We start from the raw sequence: 12,076 nt of genomic DNA on the forward strand, positions 1-12,076 counted from the left end.
AAAAAACAATTTTTTACTTTTTGCTATAATAAATATCACCCAAAATGTTTACATATGCTCTCGTGCCCACAAGCGTGGGTGGCCGGCGGCGATCACGTCCACACAAATCGCATCCCCCGCCATGGCTCTTAAAGGAGCCAATATACGGGCATGGTGTTTTGCGGGAACTAACCGCTTTACCCATGTATATGTGCGTGAGCCAGTTGACAAGTGGTTAAGCTCATTAACATCACTGCTCCTGAAAAAACTATTGTTTATAAAATATGTTTTTGCATTGATACATGTCCCTCATGGCAGTACTCGGACCCCCATATCCTATAGCCAATTACTTGCATAAAAGCCTTCAATGGGCAATTTTGAGTTCTCATGCTCGACTCCCATTGACTTTAATGGAGTTTGCAGTTCGGGGCAGAACTTTTCCCCTTTTTGGTAGTTTTGCTGCAAACCAAAGAGGGGGGTGTTCAGCCCATCTCTATTACCATACACTATTCTTTGACAGAGCCACCTAGGGGCAGACTAGCTAACTGCACCTGCTCACAAGCCTCCTGTAGCTGCCCACACAGCAACACTGAAACAGGGAGAAAGAGTGTCCACACTAGAACTCAATCTGCTCTCCTCTTTGGTCAGCAAGGCTATCCAACACATTTTATATAATGCATGTATTCTACAACTATACTATAAGTGGAAAAAAGAAACCTTGAGCAGACTGACTGATTTTATTAAATGCATTTCAACCTTTCATTTTGCCTTTAGGTAATGTCTAATATAAACTGCCTTTATTCCCTCATAGGGAAGAGGAACTGTATGGGAGAAGCTCTAGTCCGAATGGAGATTTTCCTTCTGATAGTTACAATCGTGCAGAACTTTGTATTGAAGCCTGAACTTCCTATGGAGGATCTGGATATCAGTCCACATGTATCTGGATTTGGCAATCTACCAAAATCGTATACGTTGGCTTTCATTCCTCGCTAGCAATTAACTTTCTCTATCACGTGCTGAACATGAAGACATCTATCCATCTGAGGCATAAATATCCAAAGCAGATGGAATACATTAAATGTACTTTTTCTTCAGTGCTCTAAAGCCCCATACACACTATCAGATTTTCTGCTGAGTTTTTCCTTCAGAATTACCAAAACCATGTAAAATGAGGTCAAACATTAGGAGTTTCAATTTGTATGCAATCAGACAGGCCCTTCTACTACATGATTTTGGTAAATCTGATTACAAAAATCGGCAGACAATCTGACAGTGTGTATGGGGCTTAACTATGCTTCTAAAAATGAACTTTGTTTATTCTGTATATGTAACAGTTGAGTTGTATATTGGGAGGCAAGTGGTGGGGGAACACATGCACTCTTCAACCCATTCCTGCTCAGACACAGGATGGTCCCCTACCAGGGCAGTTTAGACAGGATTTTCCTCATCTTAAATTATTGCAAGTTCTTTCAGCTGAATACAAGAAAATCATGGAACACAATTCAAGTAACACTGCAAGAATAAGGCTCCAGTTTAGTTTACTTGTGGGCACAATCTTGTACCTCCTACATTTGGGTGGTTGTTGGTTGATACAGTAGATGATAGTTTCTGTCCTCTTAGGTCCTAACTGACAGGTAAGAAAGTAAATTTGTCTGACAAATTAATTTATCCCTTTTAAATGATTCCTATTAAAGTGGTTGTAAACCCTTACAACACACTTTGACCTACAGGTAAGCCTAGATTAAGGCTTACCTGTAGGTCCAAGAAATATCTCCTAAACCTACACGGTCAGGCACCGCTGTCTACGGCGCATGCGCCGTAGACACAGGCACGCAGGCGCACTGAGTGCAGCACGAAGATGCAGTAAATCGTTTGTTCCTCCTTTCAGTAAGATGGTGAGACCAACATCTAGAGTTTGGAAACATTTCCACAGTGAAATTTCTGCTGAGAGCAAAGCTGCAATTTAAAAATATTGTGAGAAGAAATATTTCACATAACAAATACCATACTGGTGACCCTACAATAGGGATACATCTTTTTTGCAGAAGGGAGTTTATTAAGACACATGGCCACTCATTAAAATTTGAAGAAATTAGGTTTAACCTTAAACTGCATAGAGGGTTCTTCACTGTAAGGCCGCGTACACACGCGCGGACTGTTCGCCCAACTTTGTCCGTCCAACAGTTTCGGCAAACAGTCCGCTCAAACTTAGCATGGACGGACATGGCCACACACGACGGACGAACAGTTTGCTGAAACCGTGCGCGATGACGTTTCGGCACGCACGACGGATCGAAAATTTCGACGTCCAATACACTGCAATGCAACCTTCTGACGTGGAAATCCTTTCTGAGCATGCGCGAGACTTAGTTGGCCGAACAAGCCTACACACGAGCGAACAGTCCGCTGAAACCTTGTTTCAGCGGACAGTTTTTCGGAATTTCCGTAAGACCTTGTTCGTCCAACTGTCCGCTGAAACTGTCCGCTGAAGCCCCACACACGAGCGGACTGTCCGCCCAAACACTGTTCAGCGGACAAGGTTGGGCGAACAGTCCGCCCGTGTGTACGCGGCCTGAGAGTGTCAAAGATGTGGAATTCCCTTCCACAGGCAGGGGCATCGATAGTTTAAAAAAACTATGACCACAACATACAGGGATATACAATGTAATACTGACACAATCACACACATAGGTTGGACTTGATGGACTTGTGTCTTTTTTCAACCTCACCTACTATGTAACTATGAAATATTATTTTCCAAATACTACAAGGATGACAAAACACATCTTTGCATGCCAGAGGTGCCATTAAGATAATAACAAATACTTTACAGAATGAAATGATGAGGACCATAATGAAAGTGCAAGTAACTTTTCTCTCCAGAGTTCTCCTTCAAAAAACATTATTTTTGCTGCTTCTGAATCATCAAAAATGTGTTTCTTCACCAGCAGCATCTTCAAGTAAGGAAGTGCTGTAAACCACAGGCTCCCAAAAATACACAATACCTTCATTTATCGATAAAATTACACCTGAAAATAAGGAGAACATGAATCAAGCTCTTGCAAGTACAATATATCTATATATATATCTATATATATATAGATATATATATATACCGTATATACTCGAGTATAAGCCGAGATTTTCAGCCTCTTTTTTGAGGCTGAAAGTGCCCCCCTCGGCTTATACTCGAGTCATCGCTGTCTGCCCGCTCGATCAGCGTGTCGAGCAGACAGACAGCGGCCATTCTGATTCAAAAGCCGCGCCTCCGGCTCCGCCTTCGCCTGTGATAGGCGGAACACTGAATTTCCCAGCAGCCTGTGTTCCGCCTATCACGGACGTCGTATCATCCTCGTACTACGGACGAGGATGATACGACGTCTGTGATAGGCGGAACACAGGCTGCTGGGAAATTCAGTGTTCCGCCTATCACAGGCGAAGGAGGAGGCGCGGCTTTTGAATTTTACAATGGCCGCCGACGAAGAGGGCACGGGACGGAGGCAAGGCAAGGCACGGGACGGGACGGGACGGGACGGGACGGAACGAAGGCAAGGCACGACACGGGACGGAGGCTCGGGACAAAGGCTCGGGACACAGGTAGGCTGGACACACACACACACACACACACACACACACACACACACACACACACACACACACACACGGATGGATGGATGGATGGATACACACACACACAGGGATGGATGGATGGATGGATGGAGACACACACACACAGGGATGGATGGATGGATGGATGGAGACACACACACACAGGGATGGATGGATGGATGGATGGAGACACACACACACAGGGATGGATGGATGGATGGATGGAGACACACACACACAGGGATGGATGGATGGATGGACACACACAGGGATGGATGGACGGACACACAGGGATGGACGGACACACAGGGACGGACGGACACACAGGGATGGACGGACACACACACAGGGATGGACAGGCATGTCTCACCCTCGGCTTATACACGAGTCAATAAGTTTGCCAGTTTTTTTGGGGGTAAATTGGGGGCCTCGGCTTATATTCGGGTCGGCCTATACTCGAGTATATACGGTATATATTATGCTTGTTAATATATACATAATATGCTTCTGAATCAGCATGGTCAATAACTGAAAATGCATATTTTGGCGAGAAGCTTTTATATTGTTACTAGGGAAAGGGGTGGTCACCTGTTTTAATGTATAGGTGAAATGTTCTTAACATATACAGTCCATTTTTGTCCATTTACAATGAGCTGTTCTTTTATTTCAAGCATAATACTTTTATATACACTGCCTTTCACCTTCCCATGACTTTCAATTTGGACAATTACTCCACACTGATTTTTATTTTTTTCCATTTTTCCCCCCAACAAAAAAATCCAAAATATTTTTTCCCCAAAAAATTATATTTGACCAAAAAGTTGGGTATTATATTGGGTTTATGTGCATTAAAATTCATTAAAGTATATTATTGCATTAATGTGTAAAACTACATTAGAAAAACTGCTGAACAAATGCCGTGGGACAAAAATTGCAAAACCCACCATTTTATTCTCTAGTGCCTCTGATAAAAGATAAAAAATAAATATTTATAATGTTTGGGGGATCTAACTAATTTTCTAGTAAAAATAGAGATTTTTACTTGTAAACAAAAAGTGTCATAAGAAGGCTTGGTCTTAACATGGATGGTGCTCCTTGAATGTTGGGCTCCTTTATGTGGCTAGGCAGTGAAAAAGTCTCACACGTGTGGTATCACCATACTCAGGAGGAGTAGCAAAATATGTTTTGGGGTGTAGTTGCAAGTATGTCTGTCTGTGCCAGGTGTAAAAAATAACTTGTTAATATGAAATTTTTATGAAAAAAAATTTTTTATTTAATTTATTCATGTTCCAAAAAATTGTGGGGAAAAATAACAGCTTAAAATAACTCACAATGCCTCTTACTAAATACCTTGGACTGTCTACTTTCCAAAAAGGGTAATTTTGGAGGTATTTATACTGTCCTGGCATGTTAGGACATCAAGAAATAAGATAAGCAGTGAGTACATCAGGTGTGATCAATTTGCAATGGTTGGTACCTTAGATTACAGACTCTATAACTTTCACATAGACCAAATAATATACACTGATTTTGGTATTTTTTACCAAATAAATGTAGCAGTATACATGTTGGTAAAAAAAAAAAAAAAAAAATTACTTAATTGCAAAATTTTATAACAGAAATTAAGAAAAACTATTTTTTTTCCAATTCGTATTTTTTTCATTTATGGCACAAAAAATAAAGAACCCAGTGGTGATTAAATACCACCAAAAGAAAGCTCTATTTATCTTAAATATTCTAAAACATGTCATATGGGTACATTGTTGCATGACTAAGTAATTATCATTCAAACTGCGACAGCGCTGAAAGCTGAAAATTGACCTGGGCAGGAAGCAGATGAAAGTGTCCAGTATTGAGGTGGTTACCCTCTCTCCGACCAGCCGCCATCATTATACTGCGGCAGGTCAGCACGATCCCGTGAACTGCTATATGTCGGCTTGTGGGATCGATATAGCAGGCCCATGCCCTCTGCACAGTGGGGGTGCTGATGCTCGTGGCAGACGGTCACGATGACCGCCGGCCACGAGCAATCGCGAGCATGAGGGACAAAACACGGAAGTGTGTGTGTAAACACATAAATACGTGTTTTGTTTTGAGAAGAATGACAGATCATGTGTCCCTATTAGCTAGGAATCACAATCTGTCACTTCCTCTAGTTAGCCCAGTCCCTCTTCAGTTAGAATCACCTCCCAGGGAACACAGTTAACCCCTTCATTGTCCCCTAGTGTTAACCCCATTCACTGCCAGTGACATTTTTACAGTAATCAATGCATTTTTATAGCACTGATCATTGTATAAATTCCAATGGTCCCAAAAATGTGTCAAAATTGTCTGATGTGTCCGGCGTAATGTCACAGTCATGATAAAAATCACAGATCGCCGCCATTACTAGTAAAAAAATAATAATAATAAAAATGCTATAAATTTATCCCCTATTTTGTAGACACTATAACTTTTGCGCAAACAAATCAATATACGCTTATTGCAGGGGCATTGCTAGGTGTCAAAAAGACCAGGGTCTTCAGCCCGAAGGCCGATAGTGGCACCGTGGGGGGACCCGGGGTGGTCGTGTCGCGGGTGTTTTTGGCAGAGCGGTGGGGTTATGTGGCTGGGGGTAAGCTAACTTGCTGGTTGCTGCCTGGCTTACTAGTGCTGACAATCAATGATGCATCAATGACTCACCTATCTGACACACACTGACCTCACCCACCTGACATACATACACTGACGGACAGTAGAGGCATACATACACTGACCTCACCTTACCGGCTACCTGACATACATACACTACAATGACCTGGCTAACAGACATACACTGAGCTCACCTACGACGAGTATTATATATACCTATGTTTAAGTCAGTATTAATCGTATGCAGGGAGCAAAAATAGAATATATGCATGGGCATTGCACACACATATTCCCTTTGTGCAATGCACACACCAAAACACATTGGCAGAAGAGTAAACTCAGACTCAAGTAAGAAAATATGCATACAAAATTTCTTAATAAGTTGTATTTTTATTATACTTAAAACAAAGTTATCAACATCCAATACAAACAGATGCAGGTTACACACATCAATTCACTACTTAACCACTTGACCACTGGGCACTTAAACACCCTTAATAACCAGACCAATTTTCGGTGCTCTCGCATTTTGAATGACAATTACTCAGTCATGCAACACTGGACCTATATGAAATTTTTGTCCTTTTTTTCACACAAATAGAGCTTTCTTTTGGTGGTATTTAATCACCGCTCGGTTTTTTATTTTTTGTGCTATAAAAGAAAAAATACCGAAAATTCTGTAAAAAAATGAATTTTTCTTTGTTTCTGTTAGAAAATTTAGCAGATTAGTAATTTTTTCATCATAAATTTTGGCCAAAATTTATATTACTACATATCTTTGGTAAAAATAAGTACAAATTGGTGGATATTATTTGGTCTTTGTGAAAGTTATAGAGTCCACAAGCTATGGTGCCAATATCTGAAAATTGATCACACCTGAAGTACTGACGGCCTATATCAATTCTTGAGACCCTAACATGCCAGAAAAGTACAAATAACCCCCAAATGACCCCTTTTTGGAAAGAAGACATTCCAAGGTATTTAGTAAGAAGCATGATGAGTTTTTTGAAGTTGTTATTTTTTCCCACAAGTCTTTGCAAAATCAAGATCTTTTTAACTTTTTTTTTTTTTTTCACAAAATTGTCATATTATCAGTTTATTTCTCACACACACAGCATATGCATACCACAAATTACACCCCAAAACACATTCTGCTATTACTCCCGTGTACGGCGATACCACATGTGTGAGACTTTTACATAGTGTGGCCACATACAGAGGCCCAACATGCAGGGAGCACCATCAGGTGTTCTGGAGCACCCAGGACAATTCTGACATTTCTCTCCTACATGTAAAAATCATCATTTATTTGCTAGAAAATTACATAGAACTCCAAAACATTATATATGTTTTTTTAGCAAACACCCTGGAGAATACAATGGTGGTCTTTGCAACTTTTTATCTCGCATGGTATTTGCGCAGTAATTTTTTGAATGCTTTTTTTTGGAAAAAAAACAGTTTTGTGCTTAAAAAAAAAAAACACACAGTAAAGTTAGCCCAATTTTTGCATAATGTGAAAGATGAAGTTACGCTGAGTAAATAGATACCTAATATGTCACTCTTCAAAATTGCACACGCTCGTGGAATGGCGCCAAACGTCGCTACTTAAAAATCCCCATAGGCGACGATTTAATTTTTTTTTACTGGTTATAGGTTTTGAGATACAGAGGAGGTCCAGGGCTAGAATTATTGCTCTCGCTCTAACGTTCGCAGCGATACCTCACATGTGTGGTTTGAACACCGTTTTCATATGTGGGCGGGACTTACGTATGCGTTCGCTTCTGCATGCGAGCACATGGGGACAGGGGCGCTTTAAAAAAAACATTTTTTTTATTGTTCATTTTACTTTATTTATTTTAGTTTGACATTTTTTTCCCCAAAAATAATTTTTTTGATCACTTTTATTCCTATTACAAGGAATGTAAACATCCCTTGTAATAGGAATATGGCATGACAGGTCCTCTTTACAGTGAGATGTGGGGTCAATAAGACCCCACATCTCACCTCTAAGCTGGGAAGCCTGAAAAAAAAAAAAAGATTCTGGCTTTGATCGTATTAGCGATTCGGTAGAAGCACCGGAGGGCAGCGGGAGGGGGAGTGTCTATGGCTGGGTATTGCAGGGTATCGCCGACTATGGCTGGGTATCTCAGAGTATGGCGTTGCAGAGTATTGCGTTGCAGAGCATTGCAGGGTATTGGTGGGTGTTGCAGAGCATTGCAGAGTGTTGCAGGGTATTGCAGAGTGTTGCAGGGTATTGCGGAGTGTTGCAGGGCATTGCGGAGTGTTGCAGGGCATTGCGGAGTGTTGCAGGGCATTGCGGAGTGTTGCAGGGCATTGCGGAGTGTTGCAGGGCATTGCAGAGTGTTGCAGGGTATTGCAGAGTGTTGCAGGGTATTGCAGAGTGTTGGCAGGGAATTGAGGGGTTAATTTCCGGTGAGCAGCGATGTGGGCACTGCAGATGCAGCCCACATCGCTGCTGACACCGATCTCTTCCCCCTCCGCTGTACCGATCGGTACAGAGAGGGGGAGGGAGGAACCGGCGTCAATAAGGCCCGACATCTCACCTCTAAGCTGGGAAGCCTGAAAAAAAAAAAGAAGATTCTGGCTTTGATCGTATTAGCGATTCGGTAGAAGCACCGGAGGGCGGCGGGAGGGGGAATGTCTATGGCTGGGTATTGCAGGGTATCACCGACTATGGCTGGGTATCTCAGAGTATGGCGTTGCAGAGTATTGCGTTGCAGAGCATTGCAGGGTATTGGCGGGTGTTGCAGAGCATTGCAGAGTGTTGCAGGGTATTGGCGGGTGTTGCAGAGCATTGCAGAGTGTTGCAGGGTATTGCAGAGCATTGCAGAGCGTTGCAGAGTGTTGCAGAGTGTTGCAGAGTGTTGCAGAGTGTTGCAGAGCATTGCGGAGTGTTGCAGGGCATTGCGGAGTGTTGCAGGGTATTGCGGAGTGTTGCAGGGTATTGCAGAGTGTTGCAGGGCATTGCGGAGTGTTGCAGGGCATTGCGGAGTGTTGCAGGGTATTGCAGAGTGTTGGCAGGGAATTGAGGGGTCAATTTTCGGTGAGCAGTGATGTGGGCACTGCAGATGCAGCCCACATCGCTGCTGACACCGATCTCTTCCCCCTCCGCTGTACCGATCGGTACAGAGAGGGGGAGGGAGGAACCGGCGTCAATAAGGCCCCACATCTCACCCCTAAGCTGGGAAGCCTGAAAAAAAAAGAAGATTCTGGCTTTGATCGTATTAGCGATTCGGTAGAAGCACCGGAGGGCGGCGGGAGGGGGAATGTCTATGGATGGGTATTGCAGGGTATCACCGACTATGGCTGGGTATCTCAGAGTATGGCGTTGCAGAGTATTGCGTTGCAGAGCATTGCAGGGTATTGGCGGGTGTTGCAGAGCATTGCAGAGTGTTGCAGGGTATTGGCGGGTGTTGCAGAGCATTGCAGAGTGTTGCAGGGTATTGCAGAGCATTGCAGAGTGTTGCAGAGTGTTGCAGAGTGTTGCAGAGTATTGCAGAGTGTTGCAGAGTATTGCAGAGTGTTGCAGGGCATTGCGGAGTGTTGCAGGGCATTGCGGAGTGTTGCAGGGCATTGCGGAGTGTTGCAGGGCATTGCGGAGTGTTGCAGGGTATTGCAGAGTGTTGGCAGGGAATTGAGGGGTTAATTTTCGGTGAGCAGTGATGTGGGCACTGCAGATGCAGCCCACATCGCTGCTGACACCGATCTCTTCCCCCTCCGCTGTACCGATTGGTACAGAGAGGGGGAGGGAGGAACCGGCGTCATAACATGACGCCGGTTTGTTTACAAGTGATCACTCCGTCATTTGATGGAGCGATCACGTGGTAAACGGCCGCCCTGAAGCCGTTAATCGGCAATGGGCGGTTGTTAAGTGGTTAAAAGTGCAATTTACTCACTGATGTGAAATACACATCTGTTTAAATATAAACTTCCAACCAAAACTACCCATAAAATGCAGCTTACACGCATCAATTCACTGCCTAGAAGGGCTACTACAGGTAATCGACAACAAAACTAGCTTAATCAGTTTGTGTATAGACCATACACCTTTAGGCCTGATTCACACCTATCCATTTTTAGTGTTTTTTGCATTTTGCACTACAGTCCATTTAACATGGTTTCCTATGGAACCCGTTCTGTAGTTTAAATCTGCAAAATGCAAAAAGCACTAAAAATGCCATAGGTGTGAACCAGGCCCAAGGGTCATATAGGTAGACTGGAAGGACAAAATACTATAAACATAGCATGGCACGTGCCATATTTAGGTTATTCTCTCATTCCAGTCTAGCTCAATGAACCCATGCCGCCTGGGTGTCTTAGGCAATATTTAAGAGACGTGTTATACAACACTCATTTAACACATAACTGGTTTATTCAATAAAAGCCAAACTATAGCAAAGAGCAAAATGCCGGTAAAAATAGCTAATAAGGAGACATTATCAAACTCGCTTTGTAGACATGCCCATAGCTTAGCAATTGTAGCTTCATCTTTGCCTTTTTGATTCTGGTTCACTAAAATTTGGAGTTTAGCGAAAACAAAAAAAGTACAAAGTACTCACTGATGTGAAAAAAACATCAGTTTAAAATATTAAAGTCCAAAACTATTCATAAGAGGCAGCTTACACACATCAATTCACTAATAAAAGGGATACTATAGGTAAGAGGCAACACAATTAGCTTAATCCATTTGTGTATAGACCACCCATACACTTTTGTTTCTGTCCATGGAATGGATGCAGGCAGCCCCAGTTACACCTCCTCTGGATGGAAGAGAATTGAGCATTGATACATAATGCAGGATTGCAGGGGCATGATTAATACACTAAAAATGGTTCATTAAGCTAAAGTTATTTTGGTGCCTATAGTATATCTTTAAAGAGTGTAGATAGAGCTATCCCACTTTTAGGGTCAGACCCAGAGGTATACTGGAAGGACAGAATACCCTAAACATGGCATGGGTTTATATTAGTCCAAACCAATCGATATTTAAGACACTTGTTATAACACTAATTTAACACATAACATCAATAAACTCCAAACGATAGCAAAGATAAAAACTCAAAATCGAATTAAAAATAACCAATATGGATAAATTCTCCAACTTGACTGTAGTACTAGTAGTCATAGCTTGGTCTTTGCCATTTATATTTTGGTTCACTACAATTTGGAGTTTCTGGAAAAACGAAAAAAAAAAAGTGCAAGGTGCTTTATGAGTTGAAAATACACCAGTTTAAAACTTAATAAAAATGCAAACAATTTTTTGTAGTTAAACTACAATTACAACTCGTTAACCATATAGAAAACTGTACTGTAAAGTGCCATCATTTTTAAACTGTAGTATAGTATTACAATATTCCTTTTTCAGTAACTAATTTTTAATGTCTGAGCAAGACAGAGAAGAGATTGTCTACAAAAATAACTCACCAGAGAATCTTTTTTGAAGATTCTGTTATTGGATCTGCACATTTCCTGGGATTTTGTGAACTGAAAGATGGGACAGCACTTGTGCTGTCAGGTTGAACATTGCTTGTGCAGCACAGATACGAAATTGCTGCCTTCTTTTTATCCCTTCCTTGCTTTGTCTGCTACTATTGCATACATTCTCGATTAAATTCACTAACAATTGTACTTGTTCAGACATTGTTTTACTGTAGGAAATAATTTTGCAATAAAGGGGTACATATAGCATCTCATAAAATTAAGTTCACCCCCTCACATTTTAGAAAATCTTTTATTCTATCTTTTCATCTGACAACACTGAAGAAATGTCACTTTGCTACAATTTGGGCGTGTACAGCTTGTATAACAGTGTACATTTGCTGTCCCCTCTAAATAA

General features: G+C 41.9%; 1 pseudogene across 1 annotated transcript in view; it reads left to right on the plus strand.

Annotated features, from left to right (window-relative positions):
- LOC143982523 (cytochrome P450 2G1-like) overlaps positions 1–3,318 on the plus strand; it is a 93,998-nt pseudogene extending 90,680 nt beyond the window's left edge. The window contains exon 9 of the transcript XR_013274477.1: positions 791–3,318. The product of XR_013274477.1 is annotated as a cytochrome P450 2G1-like (transcript). The remainder of the gene's footprint in view (positions 1–790) is intronic.
- Positions 3,319–12,076: the final 8,758 nt, after the last annotated feature.

This window comes from Lithobates pipiens, unplaced genomic scaffold (genome assembly GCF_037356315.1).
Source record: "Lithobates pipiens isolate NorthernLeopardFrog02 unplaced genomic scaffold, aLitPip1_a1.2 Scaffold_1, whole genome shotgun sequence".
NCBI lineage: Eukaryota > Metazoa > Chordata > Amphibia > Anura > Ranidae > Lithobates > Lithobates pipiens.